Source organism: Rhineura floridana, chromosome 16 (genome assembly GCF_030035675.1).
Source record: "Rhineura floridana isolate rRhiFlo1 chromosome 16, rRhiFlo1.hap2, whole genome shotgun sequence".
NCBI lineage: Eukaryota > Metazoa > Chordata > Lepidosauria > Squamata > Rhineuridae > Rhineura > Rhineura floridana.
The window spans coordinates 9910908-9923125 of record NC_084495.1 but is presented as its reverse complement, the minus strand read 5'-3'; positions in this window follow the sequence as shown (position 1 = coordinate 9923125).

The following is a 12218-nucleotide window of genomic DNA, read 5'->3' as shown; positions in this document are numbered from 1 at the left end:
AGCTATGGAATTCACTCCCAGATGAGGCAGTGATGGACACCGCCTTGGAACCAGATGCTGGACTAGCTAGACCATTGGCCTGATCCAGAAGGCTCTTCTTGTGCAGAAAGTCCCAGGTTCAGTCCCCTACATCACCAGGTAGGGCTGGGAATATCCCCAGTGAAACCTTGGAGAGCCACTGCCTATCAGTGTAAACAATACTGAGCTAGATGGACCAATGGTCTGACTTGTTATAATGCAGTTTCCTAGGTTCCTAAGAGTCTTCTATCACCAGGTGAACACTGTTTACCTACATCACCTTTCTTACAATGATTGCTAGATCTGTTTTTGTCACTGCTGATACTCTGTGCCATTCTTTCACCATGTCCTTTGTTTTTAGTACTGTCCTGTACGGTTTTACACAGCTTGGCTGTTTTGTTTTAAATCTAGAGGACTAGATTAACAGGCGACTGATAATAAATAATGCAATCCACTGTAAGAGTTGTAAAATGGACAGGCGGGTTAACAAATGTTTTAAAGAAATAAAATAACTCAATAGAAACAAAGGTCTGACTGTTAGTGACATTGCATATTAAGGACAGGCAACAGCTTGGATCATTAGCGTAAGGAGCTTGACATGCGGCTGTTAGATTGACTTTGCCAGTGAAGAACACAACACATGATTAATTCGTGGAATTCACCCACTAGCTTTGCTTGCTTTAAAAGGGGAACAAGTAATCCATGGAGGACAAGGCTATCTATTGGTCACGACAGCCTTGTGGACGCCCTCATGCTCAATGGTAGCATGGCACTGAATATTAGTTACAGGAGTGGGGGGAGCAGACAGGAGAGGACAATGGCCACCATGTCCTGCTTCAAGGCTTCCCAGAGTCATCTTGAAGCCGAATTTATCAAATTTGCACTTTTTGAAACAATACGAGATCTGAAACGCATCCTTTGAAATCCACACTTCTCTGAATGTTGTGGTGCAGTTCTCCAATGAAACAAGGTTTACAAAAATTCATCTGTTAGGGGAAAATGTGTATCAGAATGAATATATTAGTGAAAATAACATACAAAAATGCTTTACATTAGGAGAAATTACTTGCAAAAATATGTACAGCAGTCAAAACTGCGTATACCCATGTGTTTATTAGGAGAAATTCTCACTGAAATGCTGAAAGATTTTCCTGAGGATTTGTTTTTTTAAAAAAATAGCAAACTGCTGGAAAAAAACTGGAGAGCTGAATATAAGATAGGGAAATGAGAAATGGAGAGAACCAAAATCAACAGATTCTTCCATCCCTAATCACCACCTGTCTAGACTGAAGCCCAGATCCCCCCAAATTGTCCCAGTTTGGTCCAGGCTTTGGCCAAATGCTATGCATAACACTACTAGTGGCAGCCTCTGGAACAACTTCAAGGGCACTCTTACATACGGTGCATGGCAGTAGGATAATTCTCAGGGTGCTGAGAGTTGTTAGGAGACCTCTATTCCCACAACAGGGCTACAGTCCCAGAGTTGTTTAATAATCAGTCCCTCTTCCCAGAGAACTTTGGGTATTGCAGCTCTGTGCTGGGAACCGGGGTATCCTAACAACTGTCAGCAGTGCACCCTTCACATGCCACACTTCCTAGGATTCTTTGGGGGAAGACATGACTATTGAAAGTGGAATAATAGTGGAATAAATGTATGGTGTGAATGTGGCCCAAGTCCCAGCTACTATGAGAAGAGGATGCTGGAGTAAATGGGCCATGGGTCTGATCCAGCAGGGCTTTTCTAATATTCTTCAGTTCTTACTCCAGGGCATTGTGGGACATTTAAATGAAAGGTAGACCCAATTACCTAGCAGTGCTTGGAGTGCCAAATTATTTTTTTAAGGGGAGGAGGGACAAAATAGGTGTCAGTTCAGGGGCCCTGGCAAATAGCCCAGAATACCAGGTGCTGACACCAGCCTGCTGTATTTGACCATCTCTGTATTAGACCAAAAAAAATATTGTTGAACAACTGCCATGATCTGTTTAGGCTGCAAATCCAGTAATGCCACAGGATAATCTGCAGAATTATTGAAAGTAATTGGTTTGAACAGACACCAGGACTTTGGTAATTTAATCAGGGCCATCGCAATCATGACCTCCATGGTTACAGCCTGGTATCAAAATGGGATTCTACATTTAGATATATTATTGTTCTCGCCGCTCTTTTCCTTGATCGTGTTGCCTTGGAAAGTCATCTAAAACCTAATCTGATTTCTTTCTTTCTTTCTTTCTTTCTTTCTTTCTTTCTTTCTTTCTTTCTTTCTTTCTTTCTTTCTTTCTTTCTTTCTTTCTTTCTTTATCGCAGCTGCCGAATATTGTTTTCACTTCCTGGAAACCTATGGTGCTTCTCTGCCACTGTCTTTCTGCCAGTCTATTCTGTATATTTCACTGCTTATGGAGGAGATTAGCTCTCACTGTTATTCAGATGCGTGAGTGTATGGACTCCTTTTGTTGTGTTTGTGTTTGTGTCAGGATCAAATCCTTTAAAACATGAGTCTATTGAGATAAGAGTTTGGAATTGACCCTCCCCCACACTTAAGCTTGATTCACCAAGAAAAGGCTCACCCAAACTGATGGCAGTAAAGCCCAGATTTTGCTTCATATGTGATGGTCAAGGACATGTATAATTTTAAAGCAGAAATGGATCCTTTCCACACTGGAGCTTTCACTGCAGAAGAAAACATTTGTTGTTGTTGTTATTGTTGTTGTTGTTAAGTTAAGAACATAAGACAACCCTCCTGGATCAGGCCAATGGCCAATCTAATCCAGCAACCTTTTCTCACAGTGGCCACCCAGATGTCTAGGGGAAGCCCTCAACGGCTCCTGCGGTTTCCAGAAACTGGTATTCAGAGGCACACTATCTCCAAGCATGGAGGCAGAGCATAGCCATCATGGCTAATAGCCATCATGGCTAATAGCCATTGATGGCCTACCCCACCCCCAAATCTGCTCCTGAGGATTCCCCAACCCCTTGAAGCAGATCTTGAGAGTGTTCAGGGGGCTGCAGAGGAGAAGGGTGGAGTTTTGTTGTGCAAATGGAAGTCTGTTGCACAAGCTGAATGGCTGCTTGGATATATCCTGTGTTAATATCAAGATATATAGGTTGTACCCAAACAGCTGTTCAGCTTGCGCAAAAGACTTCCATTTGCACAACAGATCTTTCCCCTCTTCTACCCTGCAGCCCCTTTGCGCACCTTCAACATCTGCTCCAGAGGATCAGGAGAACCTGGAGGTCGTGGGGGAAGAGGCAGTCCTGTTTCGCTGGTGGAACTCTGTGCATGAATCATTGAGAAAACATGCTATTTATTTATTTAATACCTTTATATTCCACCATTCCTCCAAAGATCTCAAGGTGGGGTGCATGGTTCTCCTGTTTCTTATTTTATCCTCACAACAACCCTGTGTGGTAGGTGAGGCTGACGGATGGTAACTAGCCCATGGTCATCCAATGAGCTTCATGGCTGAGTGGAGATTTGAACCTTGCCTCTCAGGGCCTAGTCCAATACTCTGCCCATTGCACCACACTGTAGAACAGCATGCAATGAATTTATTATTATTATTGTTATTATTATTATTATTATTTATTAGACTTTTATACCGCCCGACTAGCAATAGCTCTCTGGGCGGTGAACACAGAGAATACAATAAAATCACAATATGATACAACAAAACATATAAAAAAAATAAAACAATCTAAAATCAATTAAAATGCAAGGGAAAGATGCTTTGTGGACAGTGTGTGTTAGCCATGCAAGCTTCCATGTTCAGAGACAGTGTGCCTCTGAGTAGCAGATGGTAGCAAGAAGCAATAGGGCACAGATGTTGCCTCTGTGCACGACTTTTAATCTTTCCACCGTCAGAACAGAACGTTGGACTACATGAACCTTTGGCCAAGCCACATATTCTTCTGAATCGTCTCGCTATAGATTCTAGCCCCCTCAAGAAAAGAGAACACATTATGAGCTGTGGGCTGTGCAATACTAAACACCACCAGTATAGCAAGGATAGCCGACATGTTGTCCTCCAGATGTTTTTGCATCTCCTCTCAGCCAATACTAAAACTATTACATGCCATCCATTAAAATACCGAGTAATACTAAATGACATTGTGCATCAGCTATCAAACTGGGTCAAAAAGTGAATATACTGTTGCATGTCAGTTATCAAATGCTCTCCGGTTTTTAAATGCTATTGCATGTCAACCATTAAGTACTGGGAAATATGCATCACTGTTGCAGCTATCAAATACTCTCAGCAACTAAATACTGTGAAATGCAAGCAGCACAACATGTCATTTACTGACAACTGCCAGATGCTGTCCACCATTGCTTTTAGCTATTAAATACTGTGAAATACACATAATAATATGACATGCTAGCAATCAAATACTGTCAAATGTATTGAGAACAAATATCATGGCATGTCAAATGCAAATGTCAAACATCTGGAGATCATTCGGCAAATGTTTGAGCATACAGAAGGTACGTGACCTCAGAAACTGCAGACAATCGTTTTGAAGGGAAGTGTTAGCAGCAAACCCATTTCAGCTCTAAACATGTTGTTGCCATCTCATGGCCTTCAGGAACAGAACTGAACACAGTGATAAGCAAAACGCTGTTTTGTTACCTACATGCCCCTGCTCTTAAAAGAGCCTCCCCCTAGCACGGTAGCAAGCAGCAGCTCAGAGTGTAATTTCTGAACTATGATTTTTGATTAAGCCCCATATGCCTGCAACAGCCGATGAAAAAATGAAGCTTATCAGCTGTGTCGCCCACTTGTCTGTTGCACCCTTCAAGACTTAAATGCTCTTCGTGAAAGCTGCAGTGCTCAGCTGAAAATGAGATGCAGCAGTCATTGAGGAAATCATTTTGTCCTAACATCAACGGACCCGTTCTTATTTCCATGCAGGCCACATCGCACATCACAAGAATTGGGCCTGGACTGTCATTCCATTTATCCTTTTGTATCCTTTATATTTTCTCCAACCTCCTCAAGAAACTGAATTATTTTTCACTTCTCTCTACCAACACTACCCCTCCTTCCTCCTCCCCTCCCCCTCCCAGCCTTCTAATACTCTGCCTATATTATACTGCACTTACAGCAGTGGAGATGCCAAGAGCCAAACTGTGTTGTGTCATTCATTCATTCAAAAAAAAGGGGAGGGAAGCATGCTTAGGAACATAGGAAGCTGGCTTACATTGAGTCAGAATATTGGTCCATATAGCTCAATATTGTCCACTCTGACTGGCAGGGGCTCTCCAGGTTTTCAGGCAAGAGCTCTGCCCAGCCTTACCTGGACACACCAGGGACTAGAGCTGGGACCTTTCGCTTGCAAGGCAGATGCTCCACCATTGAGCAACGGTCCTTCCCCCAAAACTTTGAACATAAGAGACTGCCTTATACCAAGTCAAACCATCTAGCTCAGGATAGTCTAGATTCTTCAGGATTTCAGGCAGGATACTTTCCCAGCCCTACCTGGAGATGCTAGGGACTGAACTCGAGAACTTCGGTGGTCAGAGCAGATGCTCTGTCACTGAGCCTAAGCTAGCCATTTTTATTTTCAAGGATAAGCAGCCATTCAAATGTGTTTTCAATCCAGATTGGATCCCTGTACTGGTTACCTACCAAAACTCTGCACACACATATACAGTTAATACCAGTACATATCTGGGAGCCAACAACAACCCAGAGGGTTTGGGGGGGCAGGAAACTGGCATAGGGCCTCAATCTGGATTGGGAGCATGCTCTAGATTAGGGCACTGAGGGGCTGCTTTTCCTTCAGAATAAAAGTGGACAATTTAAGCACACATTTTTTTAAAAAAATAAGTAATACAACATGTAGTTTGATCCTGACACTGATTAGCCGGTGTCATGGAATGTTAGTAAACATTCCACCTGCTCAGGAAGAGACCAAAATTCTCATTTCTATGCAGCCATTGGGACCTCTGCAACGTTATCAAAAGTCCTTCAGCTACAAGCTGGCACATAAACTGACCGCCTCACATTAGAAGAGCTCTGGTGGATTAAGCCAAAAGTCCATTGTGCCCAATGTGCTATTTCTCACAGTGGTGAACCAGATGCCCCTAGGAAGCCCACAAACAGAACATGGGTTCAATAGCCTTCTCCCAATGAGATGGGCAAATCAGTCAGTTTCAGTTTCTCATTTTCACAATCTTAAATTTGGTTCTCCACATTTCCACATCAGTTTCCAATTTTTTAAAAAAACATTCTCATGAAAATTCATCAGCCCTTTGTGCAAATTTTATTCTATTATACACATTTTTGCACAGCAACTTTCCCTAATACAATGCAGTTCAGCATGCTATGTTTACTAATATATGTATTTCATATGCACACTTTAGTAGATGCATTTTCTTACAGATTACTTGGCTTGAGAACAGCATTGGAAAATTCAGAAAAGTGGAAATTTCAAAGGGTGGCTATCTTATGGTTTGCATATTGTTTTGGAAAGTGTGAATAAGGTGCTTTCAACTTTAAATTTGAACTGAATGTAATTCCTTCCCCATCCCTATCACCTGGATTCAGATGCCCCTGAAAAAGACATTAGAAAAATATTTCTTTGGGCATTTTTTTTTTTAAAAAAGGCAAGCTGAAATTGGCCTACAGAGGTTTTTTTTTCTTTTGTAGGTCCAAATTATAGCTCTACCCCACTGTGGCTACAGTTATTCTGAAGAGTCAGTCATTCAGCCAGTGACTTATTGATCCTTGGCTGCAGGCCGAATCTGGGCAGCAGCTGCTGATGTTGATCATGCTGCAGCGTCTCTGTGCATTGTTTCCATGACTTTCCAGTTTATCACACCTGTCTCATGCTCCAGGGGGACATCAGATTCCTGTGAGTTGGATCACTTCATGGCGTTCTGAAAATGTCATTTGTTTAAAGTTCCACTGTTTCACCTTTCTCTCTCATGAGCACAAAAAGAAGAGGAAGGGAAGGGCAGCAAACCTGTCGGCACAATGTATTTCCAGTCTACAATTAAATACAGCACAGGTTTGGCACTGTGTACATTCCAGTGCAAGATGTGGATAATTTCAGTTTAATGTGCTGAGACAAACAGAAACATCATCTGAACACACTGCAACAGTCTGAGTAGCTAAAAAGGAACTCAAGGCAGTCTGTTCTGCAATAACTAGCAAGAGTGGCGAGTGCACCATAAATTAATTTCACCCATGTCAGCCCAAAGAGTACTACAGATACCGCAAAGACACAATGACATTTGTATAGGTAACCAACCACCTAGCTAAAGTTTACAAAACTCCAAGGATATCTCCCATCTAGGGTTGCCAGGTCCATGGCCTGAGACTGATATTGTATATTTAGGAGAAGAGAAGGTCAGCCAAGTGCAGGTGTTCTTGCTACTCTGTAATGGGAAAAACCACAAGGTGGAATTCTCCCTTCCCCCTGCACAACTTTTAAAGATACAGAAGACCTCTTGGAGGCTGGGCCTGGCAACCCTACTCCCATCCCACCCATCCTGTCCCATTTTTTCAGAACTACAGCAAGGGCATTTCCCAGAGCCAATAGACAGCACTGTAAGGGCATTTCCCAGAGACATCTGGACTATACAGCACTAAGATGCTACTTCAAGAGCCATGGCTTCCCCCAAAGAATCTTGGCAACCGTAGTTTGTGAAGGGCCCAGAGAGTCGTTAGGAGAGTCCCCTCTTCCCCTTACAGAGCTACAATTCCCAGAGTTCCCTGGGAAGAGGGATTAGTTGTTAAACCCCTGGGAATTATAGCTCTGTGAGGGGAAGAGGGGGTCTCCTACAAACTCTCAGCACCCTTAACAAACAACAGTTCCCAGGATTCTTTGGGGGGGGAAGCCATTTTAAAATACTGCTTTAAATATGTGATGAGGATGTGACCAGAGAGAGCACTGCTGCCAGCCAGGGGCCCACTGACATGGAGAGTGCCCACTAGAGGGAACGTGCCTATGAGGCTTATGCATCATCAGAAAAAATACAACAGAAGAGGATGACAATTTGCATATACTAATTTACAAGTATAGAGGCAACTTTTGGAAGAATTCCTTTAACTTAAACAGATAAACATCTCATCACAGCAGAGAAGACTGACCAGATAGCCTGTGTGTGTCTATCCATATGCCAACTGCTGAAAAGCAAATTCTCCCTCCTAAGGTATCTTTATCTTTAAACCAGCATTGGACCAGACAGCCCTTGAAATAGAGTACTGTCCTCTGTAAAGTAGGGCACGTGGACTCTAGCTGGACCAAACCTGGGTAAAGGTGAGGGCAGGCTTTTAAAAAGATTTACAGCACAGACTTATGCATTTCTACCTGGAGAGAAGTTAATAGTCCATGCAAAAGCAGACATAAAAAGAACCAACGGGCAATTTGGATGTGGACTGGACAGCCCTTCCAGCAGAGGACACCTTCAAACAGAGGACAGTCCTCTAAAGAAGGACACATGGCCATCCTAAGGGGCACTTGCTGAGGACCTCCTCAAACCTGGAGTCAGACCTAGGTGGGGCTTGCAGATTCCAGTAAAAAGTTCCATACCTCTCAAGACCATGTTGGTATGAACTAGGGTTGGGATCTGCTTGTTGTCTCCAATGCGAACACATTCTGTCAAACTGGAAGGCGGTTCCATCTCATGTTCATTTGTTGTCTGCTATCTTCTCCTTTTACTGTTTTAATTTATTTCCTCCTGAAAAATAACAATACGTATATCATTTTTTTCCTTAACAACGTGAAGGAAAGTGGCTTTCTCTCTGCCTCCCCAGTGCACACCCAATCCCCCTCTTCTCCTGTTCCTCCTGCTCCTCACCCTGAGTCATATTGGATCCTCCCCCAACTCCCAGCCATGGGAGAAAGTGAGAGAAGTGGAGAGAGATTGCCTGTTCAGTTTCACATTAGCAAAGCAAAGAGCAGGCTGGTCAGTTTCACCTATGCTATGCTAGCTCCTTATGTGTCAACCGGCTGCCATCCCAGGAGTTTGGAAAGGGCTGCCTCTGCTTCGTGGAGAGAGCTGGGACTATGAGCTGAGAAGAACCGCTTGCTTGCCTGTTGTTTGTTTCCCACCAGCTGTGGGCTTCAGGGTGGACTTTTTGCATGTGTCTGTGTGTGTCTGTGTGTGTGCTATTGATACTGCCATCACCAAGTGTGCAAAATAAAAACTGCAGTATTGGCTCAGCAAGCACTTTAAATCTTTCCTCCCCCAGCATTGTCAGTATCAATATCAACATCATTATATTCAACAAGGAAAAAGCCAGTGTCAGTAAAAGTTTTTAAAAAAAATCACAGTGTATAAGGTCAGTCTGCATGATGACAAATGTCCAGGCTGTAGGAAAAATCCAGTGCCAAATTCAAAATGAGTGAAATCCTTGCTCATCCTTAGTATGAACTGAGCCCATCCCAGAAGATGATGCAGAATTCCCTGCAAAATGCTGTGCTTCCATGGCAAAGTGTTCCCTGGACATTTGAAGGGGGGGGGGACACATTGCTTTTTGGCAATGCCATCTAATGACTGAAGGTCATTCAGTTCATGGTTGTTTAGAATGCTGGGCCAACCCACTGGGGTGCAATTCATTATGTTTACACTTATTACACTTTGGGTACATGTGCAAAGGTATCCCCAGAAGGGCATATCCCCAGATCACTGCTTGCCCTCAGGCAGTCATGTGTTGCTTTAGGCACACTGCTAAACCATCCAGCCATTCAAATGACTATGGAAACCTTCCATCCCTCAAATATGAGCATCCAGTGATCTTATTCCCTCCAGCAATCTGGCATGCAGGTTGTTCATGTGCTATATCACAGATATGCAACCTGTGTCCCGGGGCCCACATGTGGCCCTCAACCTCATTTTATGTGGCCCCTGATGCCTCCTGGTATGGCGCAGTCCTTCCACCCCATCAGAGTTCTTTCCTCCCTGTTTATTTCTTCCTTATATTTCCCGGCTTTTCAAAATGTGTTTTCCCACTTTCTATGTAGTCTAGGTGGAGAGAAAAAGAAATCCAATTAGACAGTTCAATCAGCGAGCTCAATAATGTACAATAACATGCAGAAGCTTTCTTTAAAACAGATTATTCCTTAGTAAGATTGTCTTCCTGCCACTCAAATGAATACAAATGAGTTCACAGCAAATGGTAAATGATATGTTGGCACTGTTGCAGTGAGTAATAATGTTTTTTTTCCCATAACAGTGTTCTAATCTTCTTTCCCAATAATTAGCTGATCATTAGCTACGATCAGTCCCAGTTCAGGCCTAGCAAAAGTGTGATGCAATCAATCTGTCAGTCAAGTCTGTCAGTCTATATTTCCTTTATTGCAAAGCAAAACAAAAAACAAAAACAAACATTTTCTTGCAATGGATTCAGCATAAGTTAATGTGGTGCAGTAGTTGATGCGGAGTGATGGACTAGGGCCTGGGAGATGAGGGTTCAGATGCTCATTTAGCCAGGAAGCTCACTGGGTGACCTTGGGTCAGTAACCGTCTCTCAACCTCACCTATCACACCAGTGAAAAGAACAGGAATTTAACAAACATATGTTGGGGGCACTCCCTGTGCAACCAGAACCCCTGCTTTTTCAGGGTGCCCAACTGTGTGCTTCATGATTGCCACAAGAGCAGTTGTACCGTCGCAGGGACTACACAGACCTTTAAAATGAACAGGCATGGGTTGGGAGAGGAGAATGCTACTGCAGTCTCACTCACTCTCCCATTCACGCTCACTGAACTTCTGAGAGAGATCAGAGACAGAGAGAGATTCTTGTGGACTTTTCTGTCTTCCCTGATATGCCACGCCTTGGCTCTCTCCTACTGTCAGAGACAGCCATTCCATCAGGCTGCACAGCAGAGGGAGAGGACAGGAGCAGGGCCATTCCATCGGCTCTGCCCCAGCTGCCACTAGCAGTAGAGTAGCGGCAAATTCAGAAGTGCAGGGTCCCTTCATGATAGTCATGCCACACACCCTCATAGCCACGCCTCCTTTTCTGCTTTCCCTCATCTCCTTTGCTCTTCCTGTCGTCTCCACATTCCACCACAGCAGATGTCCCTAGAAGCCAATCAGCATGAAAAGGGAGGCTGTGTGTTAGCTACTGAGAAGAGTCTTCTCAGTGACTGACTCACCTCCTTTCACTCTTGATTGGTTCCAGTCAGCACAAAAGGACAAGGACTCTTCTTAGTGGCTAACACGCTCCCTTTTCATGCTGATTGGCTCATACATAGGGACTTGGCTGGGACCCTGCTCCTAAAACAGTACTGGCTCTACAACCCCCCATGACCCTGGATGACTGCACCCCTGGTCACTAGCAACAGCCGTTCTATCAGGCTGCACAGCAGAGGGAGAAGAGAAAAGCAGAGCCATTCCATCGCCTCTGCTGAGACCAGCTGCCTTTGGCCTTCTCTAGTAACAGCCATTCCATCAGGCTGCCTGAACCGCTCCCTGTTAGCCATTATAAGCACTGTAGAACTTGAGCGTGAGCTTGCATGCCCACTCCTCTGTTGGTTGGCTAGTGCTGGACTTTCTACCATATTCTCTGAGGTTGCATCTGACCATACATTTAAAGCACTTTCATACCACTTTAACAGTCAATGTTCCCTCCAAAGAATCCTGGGACCTGCCACATTTCCCAGCACTCTTAACAAACTACAGTTCCCAGGATTCTCCATGACAAATTGGTATAAGAGGACTTTAAATGTGTGGTGTGGATGAGTCCTACATCATTTTGAATGATGTAGGACTGTTTCATACACAACTTGCTTCCTCTGTTTCATATACAACTTGCTCATCACTGTAGGGAAAGGCAGGGGGAGCAACAACGTTCTGTAACAAACAGGTTCTTAAGAGGGGGGAATAAAAAGAGATCACACTCGGAGAACGCCCTTATGATTAGTACTTTCTAAATGCCATAATAAAGTGCTTCCCAAAATACTTTAAGAGGTAATTATGCACAGAGTAATCATTAAAGTAGTCTCATTTTATTTACAGGACTTATCTATTTACTCACAAATGAAGCTTGACTTCTGCAAGCGTGCATTTGCCCTCATGCTCCACATTCCTGGATCATCCATGCAGGCGACAAGTAGATCCCTGGGAACGTCAGGCTCAAGGGCCACCATCTCTGGGAATACATATGCAGGGTTTTTTGAAGGACAGGCTCAGGCCCAGTGTCAGGGCCCGAGTCTGGGTTTAGTCCTCCCAGTGACCTTTGCTGTCAGG